Source organism: Palaemon carinicauda, chromosome 3 (assembly GCF_036898095.1).
Source record: "Palaemon carinicauda isolate YSFRI2023 chromosome 3, ASM3689809v2, whole genome shotgun sequence".
NCBI lineage: Eukaryota > Metazoa > Arthropoda > Malacostraca > Decapoda > Palaemonidae > Palaemon > Palaemon carinicauda.
The window spans coordinates 21781255-21795039 of NC_090727.1; the positions used below are offsets into that span (position 1 = coordinate 21781255).

Consider the following 13785-nt stretch of genomic DNA (forward strand, 5'->3'; position numbering starts at 1 on the left):
AACTGGACAGCGTCAAGGCTGAAAACAAGAGACTGAAGACCGAAAACATTTGTGAAAAGGCAGCTTTAGAAAGTGACGTTAATGCTGCAGTAGAGGAGGTATATAGAATAGGGACTAAATTGGATACTGTCCTGGATGAAAACACCAAATTGAAGACTGACCTATTAATCAAGAAAGACGTGGAGTGTGATCTGGAGATGGCTATGGAGGAACTGGATAAACTCTGGAAAGAAATTGCTGGCGTTAAAGAAGAGAATAGACGACTGAAAAGAGACCTCTCGGAGGAGAGAGCCACAAAAAATGCGTTGATGGATGCCGACGAGAAGAATCACATTCTGGAAGAAGAAATTAGGAATCTCACTTCCGTGGCAGATGAATTTGCAATTTATAAGGAGAAGTATCAACATATGATGGAAAGAAATGTGAACCTAGATATAGAATTAAATATTAATAATTATGCTATTACTCAACTTGTAGAAGGTCTCTCTCAAATACATCCAGAGTTGAAGGAATTATATATTAAAGAAATTTCTGGTGAGCAGACTGGGGATTTGATATGGGATATTCAGTTCAATAGATTCGCCCTTCAAGAGACGAGAAGGCAGGGCTGGAAAAAAAACTAAGGAATTATATCCCAACACAAAATATGAAAAAAACTGGGGATTATAATATCGCCACCAAAAAAAAAATAAAAAATATAAAAAATGGGGATTATAATATCGCCACCAAAAAAAAAAAATATTTATAGGAAAAAGGGAATAAAATTTGTTTGATTTTATTTTGGAAAGGAATTTTTTTTTTTTTTCTGTTTAGTTTTGTTTGGAAAGGAATAATCTTTTTGTTAAGTTTTGTGCTTCACCCATTCTAGACAGGTTCAGGACATCAGTTTCACTGGAGAGGACACCAGAAACGATTCGGCTTGAAGGACGCTTGGATGGACTGCCCCCAGCTTAAAGGACGCAAGGCTAACTTTCCAGCTTGAACGATGCTTGGAATAATCTGGAGGATTGGTGCTGCAGAAGGAAGAAACCTGGCTGAGTTTAGTATACTATGTACCTTGATGGGGTGTACAGGACCTTTGTCAAGTGTACAAATGGTCGGATATCTAGATCTATTCCTTTGGATACCAACCTTCGGGTGGTTCTGGGGGCATAATCTAGAAGACTGGCTATGCAGAGGGATGAAGCTGGGATTCTTCTAGTATGCAGACAAGTTCTTGGAGGTTGAACAAAGACATCTTTGGCTGTGAAGAGAAGCTGCATCTTTTGGAGGTAGTCCTTCATCAGTCCGAGTTTTTAGGAGCTCCCAGCTGTGGAGCATCAAATAGCAGGAGCAGAAGATAGTAACAGCTAGCAAAAGTTAGCAGCAGTAGCAAACCAGCAGCAATGGGAAAGCAACGGTTAGCAGTAGCTAGCAGCAGTCGCAGCTGAAGTTAGCAGCAGTATGCAGCAGACGTTAGCAGAAGCAGCTAGCAGCAGCTAGGAGCAACAGCAAGCAGCATGTGCTAGCAGCAGCAGCTTGCAGCAGCAACAGTTGCAGTAGCGAGCGGCTGCAGCAGAAGCAAGCAGCAGCTAAAGCAGGCTGCAGAAACAGCAGCAGCTAGCAAAAGCAGCAGCAGCTACCAAAGTAGCAGCAGCTGCAGCTAGCAAAAGCAGCTGAAGCAGCAGTCTGCAGAAGCAGCAGTAAGCAGCAGCAGCAGCCGCAAGCAAGAGCAGCAGTAGCAGCAGCAAGCAGCAGCACTAGCAACAGCAGCTTGCAGTAGCAAATAGCAGCAGCTAGTAGCCGAAAGCAACGTTGCAGCATACAACAGCTAGCAATAGCAGAGACTGCAGCTAGCAGCAGCAGTAATTAGCAGCTACAATTGATAGTAGCTAACAGCATAAGTTATGAGAGAGCAGAATCTGCCAACAGCTGGGGGTCGTGAGAAACACCAGGAACAGATGCAGCAACAAAAAAAAAATGAAAAAAAAAGGCAGCAGACAGAGGAGGAAGAGAAGGAGGAGGAGAAGCAGCAAAAAAGAACAATAAACAAAAAATGGTGATTATAATATCGCCACCAAGAAAAAAAAAAAAAAATGGTGATTATAATATCGCCACCAAAAAAAAAAAAATAAAAATGGTGATTATAATATCGCCACCAAAAAAATAAAAAATATAAAAAATGGTGATTATAATATCGCCACCAAAAAAAAAAAAAGTATTTATAGGAAAAAGGGAATAAAATTTGTTTGATTTTATTTTGGAAAGGAATTTTTTTTTCTGTTTAGTTTTGTTTGGAAAGGAATAATCTTTTTGTTAAGTTTTGTGCTTCCATTCTGGACAGGTTCAGGACATCAGTTTCACTGGAGAGGACACCAGAAACGATTCAGCTTGAAGGACGCTTGGATGGACTGCCCCCAGCTTAAAGGACGCAAGGCTAACTTTCCAGCTTGAACGATGCTTGGAATAATCTGGAGGATTGGTGCTGCAGAAGGAAGAAACCTGGCTGAGTTTAGTATACTATGTACCTTGATGGGGTGTACAGGACCTTTGTCAAGTGTACAAATGGTCGGATATCTAGATCTATTCCTTTGGATACCAACCTTCGGGTGGTTCTGGGGGCATAATCTAGAAGACTGGCTATGCAGAGGGATGAAGCTGGGATTCTTCTAGTATGCAGACAAGTTCTTGGAGGTTGAACAAAGACATCTTTGGCTGTGAAGAGAAGCTGCATCTTTTGGAGGTAGTCCTTCATCAGTCCGAATTTTTAGGAGCTCCCAGCTGTGGAGCATCAAATAGCAGGAGCAGAAGATAGTAACAGCTAGCAAAAGTTAGCAGCAGTAGCAAAACCAGCAGCAATGGGAAAGCAACGGTTAGCAGTAGCTAGCAGCAGTCGCAGCTGAAGTTAGCAGCAGTATGCAGCAGACGTTAGCAGAAGCAGCTAGCAGCAGCTAGGAGCAACAGCAAGCAGCATGTGCTAGCAGCAGCAGCTTGCAGCAGCAACAGTTGCAGTAGCGAGCGGCTGCAGCAGAAGCAAGCAGCAGCTAAAGCAGGCTGCAGAAACAGCAGCAGCTAGCAAAAGCAGCAGCAGCTACCAAAGTAGCAGCAGCTGCAGCTAGCAAAAGCAGCTGAAGCAGCAGTCTGCAGAAGCAGCAGTAAGCAGCAGCAGCAGCCGCAAGCAAGAGCAGCAGTAGCAGCAGCAAGCAGCAGCACTAGCAACAGCAGCTTGCAGTAGCAAATAGCAGCAGCTAGTAGCCGAAAGCAACGTTGCAGCATACAACAGCTAGCAATAGCAGAGACTGCAGCTAGCAGCAGCAGTAATTAGCAGCTACAATTGATAGTAGCTAACAGCATAAGTTATGAGAGAGCAGAATCTGCCAACAGCTGGGGGTCGTGAGAAACACCAGGAACAGATGCAGCAACAAAAAAAAAAATGAAAAAAAAGGCAGCAGACAGAGGAGGAAGAGAAGGAGGAGGAGAAGCAGCAAAAAAGAACAATAAACAAAAAATGGTGATTATAATATCGCCACCAAGAAAAAAAAAAAAATGGTGATTATGATATCGCCACCAAAAAAAAAAAAATAAAAATGGTGATTATAATATCGCCACCAAAAAAAATAAAAAATATAAAAAATGGTGATTATAATATCGCCACCAAAAAAAAAAAAAAGTATTTATAGGAAAAAGGGAATAAAATTTGTTTGATTTTATTTTGGAAAGGAATTTTTTTTTTTTTTTCTGTTTAGTTTTGTTTGGAAAGGAATAATCTTTTTGTTAAGTTTTGTGCTTCCATTCTGGACAGGTTCAGGACATCAGTTTCACTGGAGAGGACACCAGAAACGATTCGGCTTGAAGGACGCTTGGATGGACTGCCCCCAGCTTAAAGGACGCAAGGCTAACTTTCCAGCTTGAACGATGCTTGGAATAATCTGGAGGATTGGTGCTGCAGAAGGAAGAAACCTGGCTGAGTTTAGTATACTATGTACCTTGATGGGGTGTACAGGACCTTTGTCAAGTGTACAAATGGTCGGATATCTAGATCTATTCCTTTGGATACCAACCTTCGGGTGGTTCTGGGGGCATAATCTAGAAGACTGGCTATGCAGAGGGATGAAGCTGGGATTCTTCTAGTATGCAGACAAGTTCTTGGAGGTTGAACAAAGACATCTTTGGCTGTGAAGAGAAGCTGCATCTTTTGGAGGTAGTCCTTCATCAGTCCGAATTTTTAGGAGCTCCCAGCTGTGGAGCATCAAATAGCAGGAGCAGAAGATAGTAACAGCTAGCAAAAGTTAGCAGCAGTAGCAAAACCAGCAGCAATGGGAAAGCAACGGTTAGCAGTAGCTAGCAGCAGTCGCAGCTGAAGTTAGCAGCAGTATGCAGCAGACGTTAGCAGAAGCAGCTAGCAGCAGCTAGGAGCAACAGCAAGCAGCATGTGCTAGCAGCAGCAGCTTGCAGCAGCAACAGTTGCAGTAGCGAGCGGCTGCAGCAGAAGCAAGCAGCAGCTAAAGCAGGCTGCAGAAACAGCAGCAGCTAGCAAAAGCAGCAGCAGCTACCAAAGTAGCAGCAGCTGCAGCTAGCAAAAGCAGCTGAAGCAGCAGTCTGCAAAAGCAGCAGTAAGCAGCAGCAGCAGCCGCAAGCAAGAGCAGCAGTAGCAGCAGCAAGCAGCAGCACTAGCAACAGCAGCTTGCAGTAGCAAATAGCAGCAGCTAGTAGCCGAAAGCAACGTTGCAGCATACAACAGCTAGCAATAGCAGAGACTGCAGCTAGCAGCAGCAGTAATTAGCAGCTACAATTGATAGTAGCTAACAGCATAAGTTATGAGAGAGCAGAATCTGCCAACAGCTGGGGGTCGTGAGAAACACCAGGAACAGATGCAGCAAAAAAAAAAAAAAATGAAAAAAAAGGCAGCAGACAGAGGAGGAAGAGAAGGAGGAGGAGAAGCAGCAAAAAAGAACAATAAACAAAAAGTGGTGATTATAATATCGCCACCAAGAAAAAAAAAAAAAATGGTGATTATAATATCGCCACCAAAAAAAATAAAAAAACAAAAAAATGGTGATTATAATATCGCCACCAAAAAAAAATAAAAAACAAAAAAATGGTGATTATAATATCGCCAAAAAAAAAAAAATAAAAATGGTGATTATAATATCGCCACCAAAAAAAATAAAAAACAAAAAAATGGTGATTATAATATCGCCACCAAAAAAAAACAAAACACAAAAATATGGTGATTATAATATCGCCACCAAAAAAAATAAAAAAACAAAAAAATGGTGATTATAATATCGCCACCAAAAAAATAAAAAACAAAAAAATGGTGATTATAATATCGCCACCAAAAAAAAACAAAACACAAAAATATGGTGATTATAATATCGCCACCAAAAAAAATAAAAAAAAAAAAAATGGTGATTATAATATCGCCACCAAAAAAAATAAAAACAAAAAAATGGTGATTATAATATCGCCACCAAAAAAAATAAAAAACAAAAAAATGGTGATTATAATATCGCCACAAAAAAAAAAAAATAAAAATGGTGATTATAATATCGCCACCAGAAAAAAATAAAAAACAAAAAAATGGTGATTATAATATCGCCACCAAGAAAAATAAAAAACAAAAAAATGGTGATTATAATATCGGCACGAAAAAAAAAAAAAAAAAAAAAATGGTGATTATAATATCGCCACCAAAAAAAATAAAAAACAAAAAAATGGTTCAGGACATCAGTTTCATTGGAAAGGACACCTGAAACTATTCGGCTTGAATACAAATCCCCCCCCCCCCCAAAAAAAAAAGGAGCAGCAGCAAGAGGAGGAAGAGAAGGAGGAGGAGAAGCAGCAAAAAAAAAAAAAACCTAAAAAAAATACATAATTTAAAAAAAAAAGGAGCAGCAGCAAGAAGAGGAAGAGAAGGAGGAGGAGAAGCAGCAAAAAAAAAAATAAACCTAAAATAAATACATAAATAAAAAAAAGGGAGCAGCAGCAAGAGGAGGAAGAGAAGGAGGAGGAGAAGCAGCAAAAAAAAAAAAAAACCTAAAAAAATACATAAATAAAAAAAAAAGGAGCAGCAGCAAGAAGAGGAAGAGAAGGAGGAGGAGAAGCAGCAAAAAAAAAAAATAAACCTAAAATAAATACATAAATAAAAAAAAGGGAGCAGCAGCAAGAGGAGGAAGAGAAGGAGGAGGAGAAGCAGCAAAAAAAAAAAAAAACCTAAAAAAATACATAAATAAAAAAAAAAGGAGCAGCAGCAAGAAGAGGAAGAGAAGGAGGAGGAGAAGCAGCAAAAAAAAACCTAAAAAAATACATAAATGAAAAAAAAAAGGAGCAGCAGCAAGAAGAGGAAGAGAAGGAGGAGGAGAAGCAGCCAAAAAAAAAAAACCTAAAAAAATACATAAATTAGAAAAAAAAAAAAGGAGCAGCAACAAAAAGAGGAAGAGAAGGAGGAGGAGAAGCAGCAAAAAAAACCTAAAAAAAAAACCTAAAAAAAAATACAAAAACAAAAAAGAAAAAAAAAGGAGCAGCAGCAAGAGGAGGAAGAAAAGGAGGAGGAGAAACAGCAAAAAAAAAATTAAAAAAAAAAAACTAAAAAAAATACATAAATAAAAAAAAGGAAAAAAAAGGAGCAGCAGCAAGAGGAGGAAGAGAAAGAGGAGAAGAAGCAGCAAATAAAAAGAAACTAAAAATAAATACAAATAAAAAAAAGGAAAAAAAAGGAGCAGCAGCAAGAGGAGGAAGAGAAGGAGGAGAAAAAGCAGCAGCAAAAATAAAAATAGAAAAAAAACAGAAAAACCAAAAAAAAAAAAAACTATGGATTATAGAAGATGGACAGAAAAAAAAACTTTGTTTTGAGGAGGAAATATCCTTTGATGTAGTGGTACATGCCTACATTATAGGATAAAGTACTGTCTCAGTTAGAACGATCAAGGATTTGGACTATGGAAGATGGACAGAAAAAGGAACTTTCTTTTGAGGAGGAAATATCCTTTGATGTAGTGGTACATGCCTACATTATAGGATAAAGTACTTTCTCAGTTGGAAGGATCAAGTAGCTGGACTATGGAAGATGGACAGAAAAAGGAACTTTGTTTTGAGGAGGAAATATCCTTTGATGTAGAGGTACAAGGCTACATTATAGGATAAAGTACTTTCTCAGTTGGAAAGATCAATTACTTTGACTATGGAAGATGGACAGAAAAAGGAACTTTGTTTTGAGGAGGAAATATCCTTTGATGTAGAAGTACAAGGCTACATTATAGGATAAAGTACTTTCTCAGTTGGAAGGATCAAGTAGCTGGACTATGAAAGATGGACAGAAAAAGGAACTTTGTTTTGAGGAGGAAATATCCTTTGATGTAGAGGTACAAGGCTACATTATAGGATAAAGTACTTTCTCAGTTGGAAGGATCAAGTAGCTGGACTATGGAAGATGGACAGAAAAAGGAACTTTGTTTTGAGGAGGAAATATCCTTTGATGTAGAGGTACAAGGCTACATTATAGGATAAAGTACTTTCTCAATTGGAAGGATCAATTACTTTGACTATGGAAGATGGACAGAAAAAGGAACTTTGTTTTGAGGAGGAAATATCCTTTGATGTAGAAGTACAAGGCTACATTATAGGATAAAGTACTTTCTCAGTTGGAAGGATCAAGTAGCTGGACTATGGAAGATGGACAGAAAAAGGAACTTTGTTTTGAGGAGGAAATATCCTTTGATGTAGAGGTACAAGGCTACATTATAGGATAAAGTACTTTCTCAATTGGAAGGATCAATTACTTTGACTATGGAAGATGGACAGAAAAAGGAACTTTGTTTTGAGGAGGAAATATCCTTTGATGTAGAAGTACAAGGCTACATTATAGGATAAAGTACTTTCTCAGTTGGAAGGATCAAGTAGCTGGACTATGGAAGATGGACAGAAAAAGGAGCTTTGTTTTGAGGAGGGAATATCCTTTGATGTAAAAGTACAAGGCTACATTATAGGATAAAGTACTTTCTCAGTTGGAAGGATCAGGTAACTGGACTATGGAAGATGGACAGAAAAAGGAACTTTGTTTTGAGGAGGAAATATCCTTTGATGTAGAGGTACAAGGCTACATTATAGGATAAAGTACTTTCTCAGTTGGAAAGATCAATTACTTTGACTATGGAAGATGGACAGAAAAAGGAACTTTGTTTTGAGGAGGAAATATCCTTTGATGTAGAGGTACAAGGCTACATTATAGGATAAAGTACTTTCTCAGTTGGAAGGATCAAGTAGCTGGACTATGGAATATGGACAGAAAAAGGAGCTTTGTTTTTAGGAGGGAATATCCTTTGATGTAGAAGTACAAGGCTACATTATAGGATAAAGTACTTTCTCAGTTGGAAAGATCAATTACTTTGACTATGGAAGATGGACAGAAAAAGGAACTTTGTTTTGAGGAGGGAATATCCTTTGATGTAGAAGTACAAGGCTACATTATAGGATAAAGTACTTTCTCAGTTGGAAAGATCAATTACTTTGACTATGGAAGATGGACAGAAAAAGGAACTTTGTTTTGAGGAGGAAATATCCTTTGATGTAGAGGTACAAGGCTACATTATAGGATAAAGTACTTTCTCAGTTGGAAGGATCAAGTAGCTGGACTATGGAATATGGACAGAAAAAGGAGCTTTGTTTTGAGGAGGGAATAGCCTTTGATGTAGAAGTACAAGGCTACATTATAGGATAAAGTACTTTCTCAGTTGGAAGGATCAAGTAGCTGGACTATGGAAGATGGACAGAAAAAGGAACTTTGTTTTGAGAAGGAAATATCCTTTGATGTAGAAGTACAAGGCTACATTATAGGATAAAGTACTTTCTCAGTTGGAAGGATCAAGTAGAAGGACTATGGAAGATGGACAGAAAAAGGAACTTTGTTTTGAGGAGGAAATATCCTTTGATGTAGAGGTACAAGGCTACATTATAGGATAAAGTACTTTCTCAGTTGGAAGGATCAATTACTTTGACTATGGAATATGGACAGAAAAAGGAACTTTGTTTTGAGGAGGAAATATCCTTTGATGTAGAGGTACAAGGCTACATTATAGGATAAAGTACTTTCTCAGTTGGAAGGATCAAGTAGCTGGACTATGGAAGATGGACAGAAAAAGGAGCTTTGTTTTGAGGAGGAAATATCCTTTGATGTAGAAGTACAAGGCTACATTATAGGATAAAGTACTTTCTCAGTTGGAAGGATCAATTACTTTGACTATGGAATATGGACAGAAAAAGGAACTTTGTTTTGAGGAGGAAATATCCTTTGATGTAGAGGTACAAGGCTACATTATAGGATAAAGTACTTTCTCAGTTGGAAGGATCAAGTAGCTGGACTATGGAAGATGGACAGAAAAAGGAACTTTGTTTTGAGGAGGAAATATCCTTTGATGTAGAAGTACAAGGCTACATTATAGGATAAAGTACTTTCTCAGTTGGAAGGATCAAGTAGAAGGACTATGGAAGATGGACAGAAAAAGGAACTTTGTTTTGAGGAGGAAATATCCTTTGATGTAGAGGTACAAGGCTACATTATAGGATAAAGTACTTTCTCAGTTGGAAGGATCAATTACTTTGACTATGGAAGATGGACAGAAAAAGGAACTTTGTTTTGAGGTGGGAATATCCTTTGATGTAGAGGTACAAGGCTACATTATAGGATAAAGTACTTTCTCAGTTGGAAGGATCAATTACTTTGACTATGGAAGATAGACAGAAAAAGAAGCTTTGTTTTGAGGTGGGAATATCCTTTGATGTAGAGGTACAAGGCTACATTATAGGATAAAGTACTTTCTCAGTTGGAAGGATCAATTACTTTGACTATGGAAGATGGACAGAAAAAGGAGCTTTGTTTTGAGGAGGAAATATCCTTTGATGTAGAGGTACAAGGCTACATTATAGGATAAAGTACTTTCTCAGTTGGAAGGATCAATTACTTTGACTATGGAAGATGGACAGAAAAAGGAACTTTGTTTTGAGGAGGAAATATCCTTTGATGTAGAGGTACAAGGCTACATTATAGGATAAAGTACTTTCTCAGTTGGAAGGATCAAGTAGCTGGACTATGGAAGATGGACAGAAAAAGGAGCTTTGTTTTGAGGAGGAAATATCCTTTGATGTAGAGGTACAAGGCTACATTATAGGATAAAGTACTTTCTCAGTTGGAAGGATCAAGTAGCTGGACTATGGAAGATGGACAGAAAAAGGAACTTTGTTTTGAGGAGGAAATATCCTTTGATGTAGAGGTACAAGGTTACATTATAGGATAAAGTACTTTCTCAGTTGGAAGGATCAAGTAGCTGGACTATGGAAGATGGACAGAAAAAGGAGCTTTGTTTTGAGGAGGAAATATCCTTTGATGTAGAGGTACAAGGCTACATTATAGGATAAAGTACTTTCTCAGTTGGAAGGATCAAGTAGCTGGACTATGGAAGATGGACAGAAAAAGGAACTTTGTTTTGAGGAGGAAATATCCTTTGATGTAGAGGTACAAGGCTACATTATAGGATAAAGTACTTTCTCAGTTGGAAGGATCAATTACTTTGACTATGGAAGATGGACAGAAAAAGGAGCTTTGTTTTGAGGAGGAAATATCCTTTGATGTAAAAGTACAAGGCTACATTATAGGATAAAGTACTTTCTCAGTTGGAAGGATCAAGTAGCTGGACTATGGAAGATGGACAGAAAAAGGAACTTTGTTTTGAGGAGGAAATATCCTTTGATGTAGAGGTACAAGGCTACATTATAGGATAAAGTACTTTCTCAGTTGGAAGGATCAATTACTTTGACTATGGAAGATGGACAGAAAAAGGAACTTTGTTTTGAGGAGGAAATATCCTTTGATGTAGAGGTACAAGGCTACATTATAGGATAAAGTACTTTCTCAGTTGGAAGGATCAAGTAGCTGGACTATGGAAGATGGACAGAAAAAGGAACTTTGTTTTGAGGAGGAAATATCCTTTGATGTAGAGGTACAAGGCTACATTATAGGATAAAGTACTTTCTCAGTTGGAAGGATCAATTACTTTGACTATGGAAGATGGACAGAAAAAGGAACTTTGTTTTGAGGAGGAAATATCCTTTGATGTAGAAGTACAAGGCTACATTATAGGATAAAGTACTTTCTCAGTTGAAAGGATCAGGTAACTGGAGTATGGAAGATGGACAGAAAAAGGAACTTTGTTTTGAGAAGGAAATATCCTTTGATGTAGAGGTACAAGGCTACATTATAGGATAAAGTACTTTCTCAGTTGGAAGGATCAAGTAGCTGGACTATGGAAGATGGACAGAAAAAGGAACTTTGTTTTGAGGAGGAAATATCCTTTGATGTAGAAGTACAAGGCTACATTATAGGATAAAGTACTTTCTCAGTTGAAAGGATCAGGTAACTGGAGTATGGAAGATGGACAGAAAAAGGAACTTTGTTTTGAGGAGGAAATATCCTTTGATGTAGAGGTACAAGGCTACATTATAGGATAAAGTACTTTCTCAGTTGGAAGGATCAAGTAGCTGGACTATGGAAGATGGACAGAAAAAGGAGCTTTGTTTTGAGGAGGAAATATCCTTTGATGTAGAGGTACAAGGCTACATTATAGGATAAAGTACTTTCTCAGTTGGAAGGATCAAGTAGCTGGACTATGGAAGATGGACAGAAAAAGGAACTTTGTTTTGAGGAGGAAATATCCTTTGATGTAGAGGTACAAGGCTACATTATAGGATAAAGTACTTTCTCAGTTGGAAGGATCAATTACTTTGACTATGGAAGATGGACAGAAAAAGGAACTTTGTTTTGAGGAGGAAATATCCTTTGATGTAAAAGTACAAGGCTACATTATAGGATAAAGTACTTTCTCAGTTGGAAGGATCAAGTAGCTGGACTATGGAAGATGGACAGAAAAAGGAACTTTGTTTTGAGGAGGAAATATCCTTTGATGTAGAGGTACAAGGCTACATTATAGGATAAAGTACTTTCTCAGTTGGAAGGATCAATTACTTTGACTATGGAAGATGGACAGAAAAAGGAACTTTGTTTTGAGGAGGAAATATCCTTTGATGTAGAAGTACAAGGCTACATTATAGGATAAAGTACTTTCTCAGTTGAAAGGATCAGGTAACTGGAGTATGGAAGATGGACAGAAAAAGGAACTTTGTTTTGAGGAGGAAATATCCTTTGATGTAGAGGTACAAGGCTACATTATAGGATAAAGTACTTTCTCAGTTGGAAGGATCAATTACTTTGACTATGGAAGATGGACAGAAAAAGGAGCTTTGTTTTGAGGAGGAAATATCCTTTGATGTAAAAGTACAAGGCTACATTATAGGATAAAGTACTTTCTCAGTTGGAAGGATCAAGTAGCTGGACTATGGAAGATGGACAGAAAAAGGAGCTTTGTTTTGAGGAGGAAATATCCTTTGATGTAGAGGTACAAGGCTACATTATAGGATAAAGTACTTTCTCAGTTGGAAGGATCAAGTAGCTGGACTATGGAAGATGGACAGAAAAAGGAACTTTGTTTTGAGGAGGAAATATCCTTTGATGTAGAGGTACAAGGCTACATTATAGGATAAAGTACTTTCTCAGTTGGAAGGATCAAGTAGCTGGACTATGGAAGATGGACAGAAAAAGGAACTTTGTTTTGAGGAGGAAATATCCTTTGATGTAGAGGTACAAGGCTACATTATAGGATAAAGTATTTTCTCAGTTGGAAGGATCAATTACTTTGACTATGGAAGATGGACAGAAAAAGGAACTTTGTTTTGAGGTGGGAATATCCTTTGATGTAGAGGTACAAGGCTACATTTTAGGATAAAGTACTTTCTCAGTTGGAAGGATCAATTACTTTGACTATGGAAGATGGACAGAAAAAGGAACTTTGTTTTGAGGAGGAAATATCCTTTGATGTAGAAGTACAAGGCTACATTATAGGATAAAGTACTTTCTCAGTTGGAAGGATCAAGTAGCTGGACTATGGAAGATGGACAGAAAAAGGAGCTTTGTTTTGAGGAGGGAATATCGTTTGATGTAGAAGTACAAGGCTGCATTATAGGATAAAGTACTTTCTCAGTTGGAAGGATCAATTACTTTGACTATGGAAGATGGACAGAAAAAGGAGCTTTGTTTTGAGGTGGGAATATCCTTTGATGTAGAGGTACAAGGCTACATTATAGGATAAAGTACTTTCTCAGTTGGAAGGATCAATTACTTTGACTATGGAAGATGGACAGAAAAAGGAACTTTGTTTTGAGGTGGGAATATCCTTTGATGTAGAGGTACAAGGCTACATTATAGGATAAAGTACTTTCTCAGTTGGAAGGATCAATTACTTTGACTATGGAAGATGGACAGAAAAAGGAGCTTTGTTTTGAGGAGGAAATATCCTTTGATGTAGAGGTACAAGGCTACATTATAGGATAAAGTACTTTCTCAGTTGGAAGGATCAATTACTTTGACTATGGAAGATGGACAGAAAAAGGAACTTTGTTTTGAGGAGGAAATATCCTTTGATGTAGAGGTAAAAGGCTACATTATAGGATAAAGTACTTTCTCAGTTAGAAGGATCAATTACTTTGACTATGGAAGATGGACAGAAAAAGGAGCTTTGTTTTGAGGTGGGAATATCCTTTGATGTAGAGGTACAAGGCTACATTATAGGATAAAGTACTTTCTCAGTTGGAAGGATCAATTACTTTGACTATGGAAGATGGACAGAAAAAGGAGCTTTGTTTTGAGGAGGAAATATCCTTTGATGTAGAGGTAAAAGGCTACATTATAGGATAAAGTAG

General features: G+C 37.9%; 1 protein-coding gene across 2 annotated transcripts in view; it reads right to left on the bottom strand.

The window, feature by feature from the left end:
* LOC137638212 (splicing factor ESS-2 homolog) overlaps positions 1-13785 on the bottom strand; it is a 322644-nt gene that overhangs the window by 56880 nt on the left and 251979 nt on the right. The window lies entirely within an intron of this gene.